The sequence below is a fragment of the Ixodes scapularis genome, unplaced genomic scaffold (genome assembly GCF_016920785.2).
Source record: "Ixodes scapularis isolate PalLabHiFi unplaced genomic scaffold, ASM1692078v2 ptg000236l_1___fragment_2___debris__unscaffolded, whole genome shotgun sequence".
NCBI lineage: Eukaryota > Metazoa > Arthropoda > Arachnida > Ixodida > Ixodidae > Ixodes > Ixodes scapularis.
Window position 1 is genome coordinate 38708 of NW_024609945.1, and position 11565 is coordinate 50272.

At 42.9% G+C, this 11565-nt stretch overlaps 1 pseudogene; it reads left to right on the plus strand.

Moving 5' to 3' along the window:
* Positions 1-8705, plus strand: part of LOC115314222 — a 33341-nt pseudogene extending 24636 nt beyond the window's left edge.
* Positions 8706-11565: the final 2860 nt, after the last annotated feature.

Here is an 11565-nt window from a genome sequence, read left to right on the forward strand (position 1 = left end):
AACAACACTGTATACGGGATCAAGGGCATTCTGAAAGATTTGTTAGAATGTAACTTCACATTGAAAGTGCTGTGTATTTATTATACTTTACTTTTTCATGTAAATTGCACACGATGTACTTACAGCTTCACTTTAAGTAGATAATCTCTCATTTAACTTGTACTTTACTCAACACTGCCAACAAGCGAACACAACCTGCAAAATCAAGCTCTGGCAGTGCTAAACCTCAAATTAGAAATGATACATCCGCAGTTCATCATTGATTAAAAAACAAAAATGCAGAAAACAAATAGGCACGCAGAATCAGAACCAGCTATTAAAGCATTTCTGTGAAAACACAAGCCGCTTTATTTTTGGCATGTCGAATTTTACTAACGGGTCAAACCCTATGGAATTTTTCGTTACCATAAAAAAAATATAAAGCAACTTCAAAATGTAATCCGCTGATTTTCACGGTAATTAATAATTTACTCAATTACTTGCAATTGAATAATTTCTACTATGCTCGAATTACTTTTGCAGCCCATACTCACCAACTCAACTTAAATTTTTTTTAGTAACTTTTAAATGCAGACGTACCAACCTTGGTTTTCTACAGGGAAGATAATCAACTTAGCGGTTCCCCTCTCCTAAGCTGCGAACGTAGACATGTTAGGGGAAGGTAAAATGTGGAGAGGATAGAGGAAAAGAAAAGGCGGGCAAAAGGGGAAGGAGCGAAGTGTACGTCGGCCTTTGAGGAATAATGATGGTGCGTCTGTTGGCCGGTAATATGTTTTTATTTACCAAATTTTATGGGCATACACCAAAATAATAAATTAATGAACAAGATTCGGAGCACATCCCTGCCTAAATAACCCTAGACTGCAAAAGCCATATAAACAACATTGGGCCCCAAGTTATACTTGCGCACCACTGAGCAGACCAGTAACGTTTGATGATATAATAAAACTGATTTAACGACACGTTTTAAACTTTTTAGGCTTCAGCTAGAGGCGTACACATTTTTTAAGTTCGATATTACCGCCTAGAACTGTTGCTTCGCCAGCCAATCGTGCTCGCCTAAATCGCAGGTTAATGAAAAAAATATTGTTTCATTATAGGACAGCGTGGTTGACGAAACGAGGCGAATATTTCCCGCGTTTGCTTTTGATTCCGCACGTTTGTCCCAGCTTTAGCGAGAATAATCACCCCTCTTGTATAAACTTTTACAAAATCAAGTTGCCATCGCCTGAAATTTTGGCTGTTGAGTAATGCTAAAATTAATACCTAAAATAATGGGTGCATTACGCGTGTTAGTAACTGCGTGCAGGACTATTTTGTAGTGCGCAAAGTGAGGGATTTTAGTAAGTTTTAAAAGAATATTGAATAATTACTTTTCTACTGAGGAGAAATAATTAAGGTTTTAATTACGGGCTTCGGTCACAGTAAAAAAAGAACTACTCAATACTTCCTTCTGAGAAACGATCCGAGCGCATTGCCAAAGCCCATGGGACTTTTACCGAGATTATAGCATGACTCTTCAGGAATTCGTCCCTGCCTTAAAACTCGTGTAGGGCCGTAGGCTCGGTTTTTGTTTTAAAGCGCAGCTCTCAGGGGCCCGTTTCCGGCTTGAGCGGCGTCGGCGTAACCGCGCGGTGCATTATGAGTAAATTTCCCCGCTAAATCTAGCGGAAAAATTTCCCCGCTAGATGTAGCTGAAAACTTTCTCCGCTAAATGTAGCGTAAAAGTTTTCCCCGCTAGCGGAAAAAATTTCCCGCTAAATCTAGCGGAAAAATTTCCCCGCTAAACCTAGCAGAAAAATTTTCGCCGCTAGATTTAGCGGAAAAATTTCCCCGCTAAGTCTAGCGGAAAAATTTCCCCCGCTACATTTAGCGGAAAAAATTCCCCGCTAAATCTAGCGGAAAGTTTTTCACGCTAAATCTAGCGGAAAAATTTCTTCGCTAAATCTGGCGGAAAAATTTCCCCGCTAAATTTAGCGGAAACATTTTTCCGCTAAATTTAGCAGGAAAAATGCCCCGCTAAATCTAGCGGAAAAATTAACCCGCTAAATCTAGCGGAAAAATTCCCCCCTAAATCTAGCTGAAAAAATTCCGCGCTAGCGGAAAAATTTCCCCGCTAGATTTAGCGGAAAAAATTCCCCGCTAAGTCTAGCGGAAAACTTTTCCCGTTAAACCTACTGGAAAAATTTTCCCCGCTAAATCTAGCGGAAAAACTTCTCCGCTAAATCTAGCGGAAAATTTTTTCTAGGGGGTCACGTGACCCCCCAAAATCACATGAACCCCCCCCCCCCTGCCCCGAGAACACGCAACCCTCAGTACCCTTCCCTCCTCCTCCTCAAGAGCTGCGCTCCAATTCGGTGTTACAGGGAGTTGTAAACGGCTTTCATTTTAGAGCGCAGCTCTTAGGGGCCCGTTCCCGGCTTGAGCGTCGTCGGCATCGGCGTAACCAAGGTCATCCCAAGGTCACGTGACCCCAAGGTGACCCCACGTGACCCCCTGAAGGTCACGTGACCCCTCTGAGGTCACGTGACCCCCCGAAGTCACGTGCTCTCCTCCCCAAGGTCACGTGACCCCCAGAGGTCACGTGGGGGTCACGTGACCTTGAGGTGACGTGACCCCCAAGGTGACCCCAAGGTCACGTGACCCCCAGGACACGCCTCCCCGAGGTCACGTGACCCCCCCTCCCCGAAGTCACGTGACACCCCCCCCCCCCGAGTTCACGTGACCCCCCCGGAGCATATTAAAGAATGAGGGGAGGAGGAGAAGGAGGAGGGGTCTACCCTCCCCTCAGTACCCTTCACTCCTCCTCCTCAAGAGCTGCGCTCTAATTCGGTGTTACAGGGATTTGTAAACGGCTTTCACTTTTAGAGCGCAGCTCTTAGGCGCCCGTTCCCAGCTTGAGCGGCGTCGGCGTCGCCGTCGGCGTCGCCGTCGCCGTCGCCGTCGCCTTAACCCTCGTAACCCTCGCGAGGATTACGAGGGTTAAGAGGGTTAATCTCACGAGGGTTACCCTCACGAGGGCTACGAGCGTTACTAACCATCATAGCCCTCACGAGGGTTACGAGGGTTATGAGAGTTACCCTCACGAGGGTCCCGAGAGTTACCCTCACGAGGATCACGAGGGTTACCTTCACGAGGGTTACGAGAGTTACCCTCACGAGGGTCACGAGGGATAGCCTCACGAGGGTCACGAGGGTTTTGAGAGTTACCCTCACGAGGGTCACGAGGTTTATGAGAGTTCCCGTCACGAGGGTCACGAGAGTTACCCTCACGAGGGTTACGAGAGTTACCCTCAGGAGGGTCACGAGGGTTACCCTCACGAGGGTTATGAGAGTTACCCTCACGAGGGTTATGAGAGTTACCCTCACGAGGGTCACGAGGGTTATTAGAGTTACCCTCACGAGGGTCACGAGAGTTGCCCTCACAAGGGTTACAAAGGTTACCCAGGTCACGTGACCCCCCCGGGGTCACGTGACCCAGGGATACCAACCCGAGGTCACGTGACCCCCCGTTGACGTCATCGCCACTGATGACGTCACCGGCATCCGGATCGTCATCGACATCATCACTGATGACGTCATCAGTGACGTCACTGATGACGTCGCCGGAATCCGCATCGTCATCGTCATCATCACTGATGACGTCATCAGTGACGTCACTGATGACGTCACCGACATCCGCATCGTCATCATCACTGATGACGTCATCAATGACGTCACTGATGACGTCATCGGTATCCGCATCGTGATCGTCACGTGACTAGTGAGTCCCAGGTCACGTGACCCCCCAATGTCACGTGACCCCCCCGCCCCCCGAGGTCACTTGACCCCCCCCCCCCCAGTACCCTTCCCTCCTCCTCAGGAGCTGCGCTCGAATTCGGCGTTACAGGGAGTTGTAAACGGCTTTCATTTTTTAGTTACACTTTCATTACAGTATCTATATACTATTAAGTATGACCCCTGATGACCTCTTAAGTAGTGCACCGTCACTTATTTTCGTGCGTTTTCTTAAATCAAAAGTGACTAGCCAACCTTAGGCGGGAGGTAGAGAGCGTTTTGTTACTCTTATTTTATACTTCAGAAGCTTACCCGCAGTATTCACTGGTTGGGATTGGCTTTTTTTCGAATTTGCAAAAAAGTAACTAATTTGCGTTTCGATTGGTCTCGTGCACAGCGAGCCACAATTTGCTTGAATAGCATTTTCGCTTTATTTAATTCTCCATTGGTTGACTTCGTGTCAGGGCACGGAAAGATGCAAAAGCTACACATACGCGGTTAGCATTCTGAGAATGCGTCGTCTTTCTCGCATGCACGACAGTTTACTGTATCAGTTGGAGCTGACAAGTACAAACAAAGATGACGTGACTATGCGTAGTAGGAGTTGCTTGATTTCACTATCGGCTTGTGGTATTTGTTGGACCACTTTGTAGTGCTGAAACACAGTCCCGCTCCAGTTCAAAACCGTGACTCTGTGCGGTAATCAAGGGTATTGAATTGTATTTCCCGGTTTTTATATTTTTATTTCTAGATGGCCTCATGACTTCACCAAAGTAAATGCGTATTACTCGCCGCTAGAAAACTTCGCTGGTAAAGTATTTCGTTGCGTTTTAATGGTGCAGGCAATTGACACTAATATTTTGTTGCTTTTCCTTTGTCAGTATTGACGGCTGTAATCTTACAACACCCGTTTTACAGCTTTGGACTGCCATCGTGAGTTCAACTTAAGGTGTTTTCAGAAAGTATATCTGGCGTATCTTTTCTTAAACTAATGAACGTGCGTCATCTTCATTTATTCTTACCGCCAACGGCTGCAGGTCAATAAAAATGGGAACACTGGGATGGATATTAGGACACGAACTTAACCATGCATTTTATGGTCCAGGTATGTAAAGTTGAATAAGCAATTAATTTTTATTCAACTAAAATTATAACTGTTATCTAGGAAGTTACTACGACGAATATGGAAACAGGCGCGGCTGGTGGGATGAGGAAGCGAGGAAGATATTTAAGGAATGCGAGGACTGTGTCAGGGATTTGTATAAAGATCAGATAGAAGAGAAAACCTGCATGAAGGTAAATAAAGTTTGCTTAGACGTTTGTTTTTGTAGGCTAACAATACATGAATATGCATGAATTTTCAACAGATCAATGAAGACAAAACGCTTAACGAAAATATTGCCGATATTAAGGGCTTGGAAACTGCATTCGAGGTACGTATGCGGGAAATAAAATCCTATACAAATTTGGAATCTGTAAATAATTTTAGTTGTAAAAAAAAATACGGATATAACAGTTATTTGTTTTTGCAGGCGCATCGGCGACTATTGCTGAAGTTTCCTAATGATACGCAGCGACTTCCATGCCTCAATGAGTCCAACCCTGACAAGTTGTTTTTCATCTCACTGGCATATGTGAGCCAATTATATATACGTATACTGCATATTTATTCAAAAACCAAAAGAATGCTGAAACATTAATAATCGTTAAAAACGAATTCATTAGTCGTATAGCTATTTGTAATCCAGTCCATGACATTTAAGCATTGCATACAATATGTAACTTTTTGAGTCGTGACAAATTCAAAAAGAAAGGGGAGGGGGTCGCATTTATAGCAATTTGACATGAAAAAAAAAAGTTGCTTGCCAAAAGCGTCGGGTGACTAAATATTAAAAAAGATAAGACTACTATTATGTTTTCTCAGCTTATAGTTTCCTGGGGCTCATCTTAATTGATCGAAAGAGGGGCCTTGCTTAGCAGTTCAATTGTGCCACTGCATTTTTGCAAGTTAATAATTGAACCATCTGTACTGATGTTTCTTTAACAAATTCTCAATTGAGACATTATGTCAGTCTTTGAGGTCTCATTTTCAGAAGTTCTCAAACCCGCTCTAAAAAAAATATTTGCTACAGTAAAAAAAAAATATTTCAGCTTTGTGTCTTCGTTTGAATGGAAAACCTGTTTACATGTTCCTTTCCAATGCTGCATTAAGGGCACAAAAAAGCAGGGTGATTAGAATGCTTTTAACGGCAATTAGGTAAATAATTTTCAGAAAAATAACTAAACAGTGTATTTTCTTATACAGAACTCTATATTACGTAATGTGAAGTTTCATAAAAAATTGGGTGCGAGGTATCAGGTGCTTCATTAAATGAAATTAAACCTATTTTTTCTCCAGCAGTAGGAGTCAGAAAAAGTCACCCTAGCGACTTAACAATGCTTGTTCCCACCTACAGCTGCATGATGGGGAAACGCAAGCATACACCGTATAAATATAACATATACGCAGTTAATAAGAATAAACGTATTAGACCTCAAAAATAAATTCTAGGAAGTACAACAAACAATAATATTCCAAGAATGGGGTAAAAAGAAACAAAAACAATGCTAAAGCACTAATATGGAATAGACATTAAAATATCTAAAAGTGAAAACATGGAAGACTCAAAATAAACTTCAAAAATTATAAAAAATGAAAAAAGTGCAGTAGAGTTTAGATAATGAATAAATAAATAGAGTATATTAATTCAATAGTAAATTAAAATATTAAGACAAATATATGACGGATATTCAATATAATAAGACAGATATTAAGATAATAGTAATTCATAGACTGAAAGCAATGCGACCAAGTGATGTTTTCGAAATTTATTATTTTGTGATGTTTGTTAGTTGCTTAGTAAGACTGGGAGGTTTTACATAATGCTAAGGTGGCCGCACTTTTGAGTCATGACGATCGACAGTGGCGTCTGCTCTGTACTAAGCACCAAGATGGCGGCGCCGACAACAATATCGGGGAACAGAGTACCGATACTCTAAGCGTAGCTCATCTAATGACTCTAGTGGGACCCAAGTGTGCACGTAAGCCATGCCACCGACCAAGAACCTTTTTTGTCGCCGCGCGATATAAAGGATAAAGGCGGACGGTTTCTTTCAGCCCTCCCTACGCAAAATACGATGACGACGTTGTAGGGATTATTTTGCTGGCGTTGTCAACAACACGACCTCCAGGAATATATAATCAAGCTTGGCGATCCCTGCGATTAGGATATTTAAATCCAGCTCATACAGTAGAAACAAGCACTGCGTGAGCACTCGGCACCCAGTTTGGGGTTGTGACAATGAATGCATCCACATGCATTCGGGTAGTAGCTCGTGACCAAACGCTGCGATGACGGGAATAGATGAACTTTAACAATGTCCCGAACTCATCGATTATTCCGTGCTCTGGCAACCCCAGCGTGTGGTTATGATACAAATTAGCGGCTTATAATCGGCTCTCGATCACGTGGCCACTTGTTCCGGTCGCGAGTTTAGAGGGAAAACTCTGGTTGTTTTCCCTCAATTTATGTTCTGCGGCTGTCATTGCGTGGAGAAACAAACTAAGACGATTTTCATAGCTTCTGATTCTCAAGCAAAAATCTCAGATGATGTTTACTGAATGTACAAAAATTATTGCATCGCCCCTTTAAGGAGAAACAAAAGAATAGGTGGTGTTGGGGAACCCCACGTTGCGATGCCAAAAAGAATACATTATACCCCTTCATCCGGGCAAGGGCGAGAATAAAGCTTAGAAGGCATATATTTTTAAAGCCCTATGCTCTACTCGCCACCAGGCCTGGAGCGTGTTTCAGCCCCGAAACGCGGGTCCAGTGTTGCCGAAGTGCTAAAAAGTTTACACAAACATATCTCCAGGGATCGAAGGGCAACATATTTTAAGCACATGTAGCGCTGCCATTTTGCTCGCTGGGGTGCGCCCGGACGCGTCCAAATCCGATCCCGAAGCCTTGCTGAGGCGTCAATAATCGGATTATGGCCGCGCCCAAGCGCACCCCATTGGGCAAGATGGCGGCGCCCTGAGACCGGACCTGCAAGCGTGTATAATACGTAAAATATTTCAAAAATATATATTTTTTTTACGTGCGTTTAAATGAAATTTATTCAATTTTCGTAGATAGATCTTCGCAATTTCGAAAACTTCCCATAATGGCGCAACACAGACAGAGTCTTGTGCATTGGCTCCATAACCATTTACGCGTTTCCTTCACACACTTGTCTTCGAAGAAAAAAAAAACTTTTTTAATGCAATTATAAAAAAAAACTTGTTATGTAAGCGTGAAATGTCCAAATTCGAGGGAACGTCGGTGATCACTATGCGCCTGCTGACGCCTGGCGCTCAGAAAGTATCGGTCACCAAATACCATCACATCTTTTGATGCTGGCGTTCCAAAACCTCAAGTTTTCGAACTTATTGCTTTTTCAACTACATATAGCGTCGTGAACTTCGGACTTTAGAACACTTGTCTCGCTAATGGGAACGACTCTTAATATTTCTTCGTGAATTGTGACTAGTGGGTAGGTTGTAAAAACAAAGTGTTCACAGGTTTACCTAACTAAACTTCGGTTTTGTTCAACAGAGCTTTTGTCAAAACGATCAGCTGGCAGAGCTGAGGGACATCGTTCTGCGCGACCCTCACACCCCTTCGAAAATAAGGTACTTTTCCATTACATTTTTTTACGTACCATTTTTTAACGCTGGCATGAGCAATCGAATTCAGTTAGAGACTCGAAGAAAGCTTTTAGGTACGCCAGTAATCAACATTAATATTATATAATTGTTATTTGTTCTCGTTTTCAGGGTCAACCGACATCTCGGAAATTCTAAGATTTTTTTGGAGACATTTCAGTGCAAAGAAGGCAGTCGAATGAATATAAGTAGCAAATGTGAAGTGTGATATGCACTATAAATGTTTCTACGTACTAGTCCAAGACTAAATAAACTGATGGGCTCAATATTTGGATGAGGTGATTTTGAATCATTCTTAAAAGTAGGTTCCTCGCAAGTGACCTGTTGAATCTACATGATAACGAAATGTGTAAGAAACTCACCGTAAAAGAGGAAATGCATACTATGATTAAAAATTCAGTAGAAAATGCAGAAGTAGTAATAAAACAGCCGATTAAATGCCACGAGGCTATTAACCAAACACTTTCTTTTCAAAGTGATAATAATTCGTTTAAAAATACCTGACAAGTGGTGAAAAGGCGGGCATGTTCGTAACATTTCTTAAATAGAGCGCAAACTGCACAAAAAAGGGAAAGCACACAACACAGGTGCGGTTGCATGTCTCGAATTTGTCCCACTTTTATTGAATATAACTCAAAATAAATGCTTGCCTAAAATTTATTTGACTAAATAAATTGTATTTTCACAACGGTATTAATATACCCACACTTTTTAAGGCATAGTCTTATTCGGAGAACCCAGTCAATTTCAGTAAGGAAGCCATATATGTCTATAACTTTTCATCAGAATACAATTGTTGCTCGGAAGTGGGAAAATACTTACGCGCAATTATGTTTCATAAGCGTAACTACGAGTGTATATTTTGCGCTCATAGGTGCATATTGTTGTGTCGTCCGTTCGATCCTCCCGCCTGTGAACATTAATACAAAGTTATGGCATCAACGTACCGCAGTGGGTCTACTGCGTTTTTGACGAGTTCTGTCCCGCCACCGCATCGATGTGTCCTCAAAGTGGCAGCAGCCTCAAAAGACCGATTCAAACTGTCGCAATCTAGGTGGTTTGTTGGAGGAGCGTTGGTTAAGATCACGAGCGCGCGCAGAGGCTGGACGCAATGTAATAAATGTAATTAGAAAAAGCCGTGAATTTCACCCGACTGCGTTTGCTCTGCGCGTGGAGCCAGAAAAGTGGCTGCTGCGCTACGCACAAGGTGAGCGTGCAGCTGGGCAAAGTTCGTCGGTTGTCCGACGCATATTTGCTCCATTAATTCGAGCCTTAAAAAAACACTAAACTTAAAAAAAATTAATTGAATTAAAGCAGAACACTTTTATAGCAACACCCCCCCCCCCCCCAAAAAAAAAATATATACAAAAAAAAAAAAACAGTAGATATTGCGAAACATTTTCAAAGCGACTTTCCCTCCATATGTCAAGCTGAAGATTTACGGAAAACGTATTTTAGCGCCGCATGCTACCCTGACAAACGTTATAGCGTAGATTTGTTTCTTAAAAAAAAAAAAAAATCAACATTGCTGTGCACACTAATGTCGATGTTGACGCAAATGACTGAGACGTGCCAAGAATCGTGTTTCCCGTTACTTACAAGTTGCGAAGCACCATGTCCTTGATAGAAGATAAGCGGACCATACAAAAAATTTCATCGCATTAACATAATTGAAGGTGAATAGCTTAACAAAGAAAGTGATCGCTAAGTAATTGCATTATTTTCTTAAGGTAATGCTTAGTTGCTAAGCATGTATTTTCTGCATTATATTAAATTGAAACTAACTTCTTTTGGAAGAAGTTTGATGTATTACGAATTGTATTTTATTTTCTAAGTAATTTAGCCAAATCGTCAGTAGACGACTCAATTGAAAGCATGGGACGATTCGGCACAGGGGAGTAGGTCCTAGCCAAACCACTTGGCGCACACATCGTGTGTAGCAGCCGACCGTAGCCTGTAAAGGCGCACACATCGTGTGTAGCAGCCGACCGTAGCCTGTAAAGGATGTAGGCTCACCCGAACACCCCTCTATGCAAAACGTTCCAAACCACAGTCAGCAATAATTTTTTTTTTTTTTTTTTTACCACAGATTGTGTTTATGAGCCTATTTTATCAAAAGCCGTTAGACGCAGACCAAGGCAAAATAAATCATACCGTAGGGGGGATGGGTGGCCGAGTGGGCTAAAGCGCACACCCAGCTCGACGCGCGTGGAGCGAAAACTCGCGCTGCAGAACCCAGGGATCCTGGGTTCGAGCCCACCCCTGCCCGTTTTTGATCTGGATGAGCATCGTACCGGCGTGCGGTCGTGTACCACTTCTGCGTGGTGCACGTTAAAGACCCCAGGCTAGCGGTTGTACTGCGCTGGCTAAATTGCTCATCTACAGCGTGTGACTCGTCGCTGCTTTAATGGCTCACCAACTACACGCTGTATAAATATCTCCACAACCCACCAAAAGAAAAATCATACCGTAGCCCGTAGCCTGCAATGTATAAGCATACAAAGCGTATAAAACAATAATCAGCAATTTATAATTATCGAGATTCACCCCAGTGAGCACTATGAATCAAACCCCGAATGTGCTATCTGAAATCCGACATTTTTGAACGGAGCCACTTGGGAAGGGGAAACGGAAGCCCAAGCCGCTGGACTAAGATGACTCAGGGACGCCTGCTGTAGTAGTCGAATGTTTGCGCGCGCTGCTGGACTCTGAATGACGAAGGGTAGCTGCTTTTCACGCATTCTTATGACATCAGGGAACCTGAATACATTTAAACGTCTCGAAGTCATTCTGATAAATCCAGGGAGTGCAGTGTGTCGTGCGTGGAAAGCGTCCGAAACCGTTCGAAGCATTCCGTAAACAAGCGCAACAAATCATTACGCACGCACAATGCCTGCACAACACATTTTGCGCTTCGGGGGTTATCAAAACGATCAATACAAAAAAATTTTTTCAGGGAAGATGAAAGTTGACAGAATAGATCCACTTCGCGCGCTGGTGAAATAAGATGCGATCATCTCATTATCAGTAGGCCCTCGATCC